This window comes from Montipora foliosa, chromosome 14 (genome assembly GCF_036669935.1).
Source record: "Montipora foliosa isolate CH-2021 chromosome 14, ASM3666993v2, whole genome shotgun sequence".
Classification (NCBI taxonomy): domain Eukaryota; kingdom Metazoa; phylum Cnidaria; class Anthozoa; order Scleractinia; family Acroporidae; genus Montipora; species Montipora foliosa.
In genome coordinates, this window is record NC_090882.1 from 683,808 (window position 1) to 691,307 (window position 7,500).

The 7,500-nt window shown below is 40.1% G+C and overlaps 1 pseudogene; it reads left to right on the forward strand.

The window, feature by feature from the left end:
* Positions 1 to 2,033: 2,033 nt before the first annotated feature.
* LOC137985486 (double-stranded RNA-binding protein Staufen homolog 2-like) overlaps positions 2,034 to 7,500 on the forward strand; it is a 22,650-nt pseudogene continuing 17,183 nt past the window's right edge.

Genomic DNA, 7,500 nt, shown 5'->3' on the forward strand with positions numbered 1-7,500 from the left:
CCTCCTAAAGGTAACATACATACAGTCATAGGCTTTTTCCGAATAACTACAGGAGCTAATATCTTCGAGACATTACATTTACATCTAAAATACAAAGCATATACAGATACTTACTAAATACATAATGTTTAAAGATATATTCATTAAAAAGAAAAGCCGTTATACAAAATGCGGCCCTGGATTCTTTTTTAAAACCAGTAAACTCATAGGTACGGATAAAATCAGGTAGCGCATTCCGCAACTTATCTGATACGTAAGAAAAACGAGAACTAAGACCATAACTGGTTGTTCCAGGTTTGAGGAACAGAATGTAATTTCTGCGAAGATCATGCATAACGTATTTTTCTTATAAGCAGAAAAACCCTTTTTTCAAAAAAAAAAAACAAAAAAAAAACAAAAAAAAGAAAACCAAAAAAAAAAAAACACATACTTTTACCAAGTAATATGAGGAAATTTTGAATGCGCTTATTGCATAGAGATGTGAGCTTGACTTTCGTAGTAAGACGACAGGTAATCTGCAAATATAAATATCGTTATTCTATTATTTACATTACTATACCGTTTCTTTGACACGAGAATTACAGCGAAATGAAAGCACAACTTCGTCGCGAATTTTCTAGGATAAAAACTTGTTCAGAAATCCAAAATCTACGTTAACAGCACACACCAGGCCTACTCCTGAGTATCTGGCTAGAAATCATTTCTTCTGGCCGCGCTTCAGCCATTCGATGAGGGCCAGTCTCCTGCTTCTTAAGTTGCCTCGCTCATGCCCAAAAAGAATTCTGGGTAATTCTGCCATTCCATGACAAGGGAAGACTCCCGATTCTCATTTTATAGTTTTTTTCATAAGTGTCGGGCGGCGTGACAATGGCTTTCAATGATTTCTTGATCTTGATAGTAGTTGATTGGAGGTACGACCTAAAAAAGATGGTACTGAGAGCGGATCTTTGTGGAAGTTGTGTAAAAAGAAATTATTTGGCATATCAAATTAATTGTCATTAATTAAATCGACTCTAAGTAGAGCGTGAGAACAATAATGCCAATGGCAATCACCTCACGATTAAGATTAAAAAACTCATCCCCCCTCAAAAGGAAGGGCAACCCTAAAACCCGGAATCCGGAATCCGGAATCACAGTACAATACAGAGAGTAAACACTATCCTAAACATTCATAAAAGCTAACCTTAGGCCTAATTAGGCCTAAACAAACGTTTTTAGGCCTAAGGTTAGCATTTATGAATGTTTAGGATAGTGTTTACTCTCTGTATTGTACTGTGATTCCGGATTCCAGATTCCGGGTTTTAGCGTTGCCCCAAAAGGAATCAGCAAGCGACTGATTTCTCAGCAAATGAAAGTAAACATTTTGAAAGGCATTAGATCATTTGAATCGACTCTACTAGTATGCTATATTCCGGATTTCGGATTCCAGGTTCCGGATTCCTGATTTTACAAAAACCCCTTCACGGGCTTAAGGCCTATTGGGATACCAGTTCCTTCCGAGAGACGCAAAAAGCGGCAGGTACAAAACACAGGTCACAGGGCACAGGGCACAGGTCATTGTTTTACCAATACAGAAAGTATCCTAAACATTCATAAGAGCTAACCTTAAGCCTAAAAACGTTTGTTTAGGCCTAATTAGGCCTAAGGTTAGCTTTTATGAATGTTTAGGATACATTCTGTATTAGTAAAACAATGACCTGTGACCTGTGCCCTGTGGCCTGTGTTTTGTACCTGCCCCGCAAAAAGCGAGCAAACCTCATGTTCGGCGATTTTGTCCACTTTTCAAAGAAAACAAATTTCTTCAAAAGTGTGAGGCCTCCTCGCTGTTTCTTCTCTTCTTTTCTTGGTAATTACCACCTATTTCTTTGCAGAAATTTTTGGTAATTTCGAACGATAAACTTCGGATCTCACAGTGGAAGTGGCCATCTTTTAAACCTTCTTGTTATTCGTCTCTCGACTCGTTACTTAAAGTCGTCTTTCTTCGCTATTCTTTACGACCAGTTTTAGATAATTCGCTTTATCAAGTTCCCAATTCCTCACCATGGTCCAAAAAACACCAGTCAGTTTGATGAACGAACTTGCAAAAGCGAACAAGTTAAACCCAGAATACAAAGTCACCGAGGAAAGCGGACCAGCTCACAAGCGAACCTTTACCGTTCAACTTACACTGGGCGATGTTGGTACTTGGGAGGGCAAAGCTACAAGCATCAGGGCTGCGAAGCACGCTGCCGCTAATTTGGGACTAGAGAAATGTGGCCTTTGTATGCCAGAAGTCGGAAAACCTAGAGTTCAACAGGTTCATGTCACCCCAACTGTTGAACTCAACGTTTTGGCCATGAAGCTTGGCAAGTTGATCAAGTACGAGGAGCTGGAACCCAAAATGGCTTACCAACATCCTGTTAACATGGGTTATCAAGCCTTTCAAATGCAACATCAGATACCAAGGTACCATCATGGAGGCTTTCGCCGTCCACGATCACCTTATGGGATGCTTCACCCCTACACAGGACAAGACAATCACTACCGCTCATACATACAAAATGACTACCATCCACGCTCTGCACCTCCACGTATACCAAGGATCGCCTGTGTTAAGCTTATAATGGGAGATCAAGAATTCTATGGCGAAGGTTGTGACAAGCGAGCTGCTCAAAAAAATGCTGCGTCAAAAGCTGATAGAGTAATCAGAGAGGAACTTGCTGCTGCTGGAGAACAGGGAGAATTAATCAAGCCTGCTAATATAGAAGCTGTGGTCCAGAATGGTAATGAAAGTATTGTTTCGCAACAGAGTCTTCACCAAAAAGCACCACCCCAGAATTAAAATCAGAAATTAGCCAGTTATATGAAATAGCTTCAAAGCGTAAACTTCTAGTTGGATTTGAAGATGTGAGTAGCAGTGGTCCTCCTCACATGAAACGCTTTGTGGTGAGCAATGACTGTGGGTGAATTTGTGACTCAGGGTGAGGGTTGTAAGAAAAAGGATGCCAAACAAGAGGCAGCAAGGAAAATGCTCCAAGAGCTAAACAAACTACCAGAGCTGCCTGCCCAAGATGAAAACCTCAAGAAAGTTGGATGGTTTGTTCGTCATGGACCTCGCATAGCAAATGACAAGAAAACAAAAGGAGATATTGATGCTACCTTAAATCCTGTCAACATCCTTGGGCAGTTATTCCAGTGCAGAGGTGAAGAACCCCCAATGTATCAACTCCTTCATCAGGGGGCAAATGCACAGGAACGAGAATTCACCATTCAAGTGATAGTGGGGCCTCACTCTGCCACAGGAGCAGGCCCAAACAAAAAAGAAGCTAAAAAGAGGGCTGCCGAAGCAATGTTGAAGCTGATTGGCTTTCGCTCTGCAGAAGTAAAGCCAGCTAGTGCTCAGGTAAGAGTGGCTTTAACAATAAGTCATTGATAACAAATTAATGATTTTGTGTTGGTCTAAACTCAAAGAAAACTGTTTGATTGATGGATTGATGGATTGATTGATTGATTGATTGATCGATCGATCAGTTTATTTACCCCTCTTGCAGCTACAGCTGACTTACAAGGGCACCAGCAACTATATTATTGATATTAATGAGTACAAAAATTGTTCATTCGTTCAGTCCTGGCAACTAATTTAACACCACTATTAAACAACAGAGCCAAAGCGAAGAGAATACCCGTGGTGGGTTTCGGGGGGGAATGGGTATTATGTTTGAAAGGAAACCTTGATTCAAATATCCTGGTTAATTGAACAACGTCTAAAACTTTGAAATAGGGGCCAAAAATAATCTTTGTAGGAGCCCTGGGTTTTCCACATATCCAAAACCATGTATTAATTTTTATTTTTAAATCCTCACATAATTTTTTTATTTGGAGAATATTAAACTTTTGCTTCCATGTCTGTCAGTATTGCCTTTTGCCACATTTAAAAGAACATGTTATCAAGCCAAGTTGTTTGAAGCACCATGGTGCTGTTCACCAAATTTTGTCAATTTTTAGCATTTTAAGTGATGTTAAAAGTGACACAGTAATACTGTGATTGACATTTTTGAATGCAGTCAGTGAATTACACTGTAGACAGTATAGTTCTGATGGGGCGTAATAGTACACACTCTTTGGATTTGGTTACATGTAAGCGAGAGTGACCAACAGCTCCGATTACTGAACATTCTCGTGACAGAATTGGTTGTTTGCCACTTTGTGTACGTACATGTAGAGCATAAACAGTCATGCAGACTTCCTTCCTATTGTTTAAAACTGATTTAATTAACTACACTAGCTTTGTGATCTAAATGAGTAACCACTGAAATGACCATTAGACAGAGACAGTAAAATCTATAAGTACTGTATCACTCTTAGGAACATGGTTAACCCATTGACTCCGGGGGGTTCCCCATTGACGAGGCTAGCCGGTTCAGGCTCAGTGGTTTGGGTGTCAACAGGTTAAGGACCCATTTTGCACCTTTCCTTGACACCCTTTTTACTGACTTTATGCCCTTGTTAACCCATGGACACCTCAAATTCCCTGGGACGCCCCCAGTTGATGAGTAAAATCAACTGGCATTAGACAGAGTAAAATCTGTCAAGTCTCACTCCCAGGTGTCAATGGGTAAATTAATGGAGGGGACATAGTTTTGACTGCTTATCCCATTGACACCTCAAATGCCCTAGGACGCCCCTAGTTGATGAGTATCATCTGGCGTTATGGTAAAATCTGTTTTGTCTCACTCCCTGATGTCAATGGGTTAAGTGAGACCAAATCCTATTGGTTGCCGGGGTGTTTAACCCAGTTTTGCTTGAAAACTTAAGTTTTTGTTAATAGTGAATGGCCTGGAATGGATAATTACTGGGTTGCCAAACCCAGTCAGAATCTTTGTTTCATTTTGCTGTTTTTTTAAATTTTTTTCCGTGTTGGTAAAAGCCTTGCCTGACTCTCCCCTGCTAAGTGGTGTCTTTGTGCATAGAGTCTTCTGTGCGTATTTTGTTAGGTTTGAGGGGGTTGGGGTAATGTGTAGATTTCTCTGGTGCACACAGGAGAACACTTAATTAACCTGCAATGGCGTCAAAAGTCATTGTAACGCGAATGGGGTTTTAGTGCATCTTTAAACCAAATATACCCTTATGGAGCTCAAGAATGGAACATCACTTGGATAAACAGAAAGGTGGTGAAAAATAAATATCTCCAATCTTAAAAGCGATGAGTAATGGACTTCAACAACAATCTTTCACCTGTCGAGTCAAAATCAAAGTGAGCTGTACAGTGTATTTCTAATATTTTGCCAAGTGTGCTGTTATGTACAACACTTACAACACTGAAACCAAATGGAAAAATCTCTGGTAACTTAAGGGTTCAACAAAGACAGAGAAGGAATCGAACACCTTCAGGGGATCTGGATAAACAAGAAAGGCAGTGAAAAATTAATATCTCGAGTCTTTAAGGCAACAAGGAATGGTCTTCGACAACAATTTCATTTTTCGCCGTTGGATATCAAGTGAGCTTTGTTCCTAATATTTTACTAATGTGACAGTGAAGAAGTATTTGCATGAAAGCTTGTTGTCTCTTTTGTGCTTCATTATTTATGGTCAAGGTTCTTTCAAAAAGGGTTTGATGTGAACTGTCAGAAATTTATTTAATTGCATATGCTTGTGACTCGGATTGTGTCTTGTTTGCACTCACGCAATTGAAATACACTGTAGGAAGGGTTCACGAAAAGAAGTTGTGAGGGAACTTGAAAATGATCAGCATGTCAGCCTAAAAGCCAATGTTTTTGGATTCCGTTTTATTTTCTTCAATCTTTCTGGGTTTAGTACTTTGCTAGTAACCACATGCCTTCTCAGGGGGGCTATTTACCTAAGACTTCTACCATGGCACTACAATGATACACAATACCAAAACAATATTGTGTACTACTAGAGGTACATATTGCCCAAAGACAATTTGAATCTCCTGGCGGGGAAAAAAAAAGCTATATTGGCAATATGGAATAAAGCGCTGTGTTACTGCACTACCACACGTACGCAATGCGTGCTTATTTTTTCTAAAGATGACAGGAATTTTTCCTTTCTGAAAAATGACTAATAGGCTGGTAGCCAGGTTTTTAACCTCAGAAAAAGATCTGTTTCGTCGTATGAAGGTGTGAGCCAAAGGGCCTCTGCTGGCACGACTTCTGGGTGACCCCTTAAATGGTCTTAATGACCCCCAACTTGAAAAAATTGCTGGGAATGCTGCAGTTCAATACCACCCAACTCAGTTTCCTTCTGTTTTTGAGTAACACATACCTCAGGCAACCCATTCTACGCTCATGGACAATAATGTTGATTTGGATGACGATTACAAGGAAATTGTGATTTCCCTATGTAGGGTGACAAAGGTGTAAAAATTGAGAAAACAGAAAGTGAACCGAAAGGACCATTCAATGACCCCTCCTCCGGCAGCCAACCAGCCACTATACTTCGCCGACAGCTCAAGCCAGGTTTGCTTCCCATGGTCCCTGAACTTGCAAAGCACATGCAATCAGACATAATGACCTCAGTGGTCGCACCTATTGCACAAGTGAAGGAAGTACCACAGGTACATGTAAAATCTTGTGTTGCATTGTTTGTCAAGGTTTAATTCAAGATTGGCATGAAGTAGGCATTAAAAACTCTGTTTTCTGTCAGGAGCCCTTCATTTATCTCTTGTTAGGTACATGTACAGCTGTAGGCATGAAGCAGTTTTGTTGTAATGGTCAGTCAAAGGTATTAGATTTGTTCAAAGGGTTTGAGGTAGAGACCTTGCTTTTATTTTTCAGGAGCCTGTTGTACAAGGTGAATTGAACCAAGCGCCTGGTGCACCAGTTGTGAAGGCAGCTGCTCACATTCTGACAGCTGTTCAGAAGCTTCTGCATCTCGCTGAGCTAGAGGGACTCAGGAGCTCCAAATATATTCAAAATTGACTAAAAACAATTAACATGAAGGTGAGTGGTCTATAAAGAAGGAGTTAAGTTTATTACCCAGAACCTTGAGGACACTTGACGTTCTTACTGCAGCGTAAAGTAAATTCGGTCGTGGCCACACTATTGTAATTAGCCAGTATCAAAAATACCATAATACTCTTTCTTTGTACATCCAAAATTTAGCGCATTGTTTCCAGTTTCTCTTGGGACCATTTTAAGTCCCAATTGAAAATAAAAACAATGCGTATGCAAAATTTTGGAGGGACAAACAAAGAGTATTATGGTATTTGTGATATTGGCTCAAAGAAAGAACTTCTGTTCTCCTGACATTCTTTTTTCATTGAGAATGTTCTCCAGATAATTGGTACAGTTGCCCTTAGTTGAGTCTCAGGTACATGAAGATCTGACAAATATTTTTGACAGAACTTGTCCATGGGCAAGTGGCATGTAAAAATCTCTTGCCCGCCAGGATGGGCTGGTTGTCCATAGTCTACTGACTGAAGCCTGGCAAAACCAATCCACATACATGTAATTCAGGAGCAAAAATAACAAACAAACAAAAGATGCAACATTTCAGTCT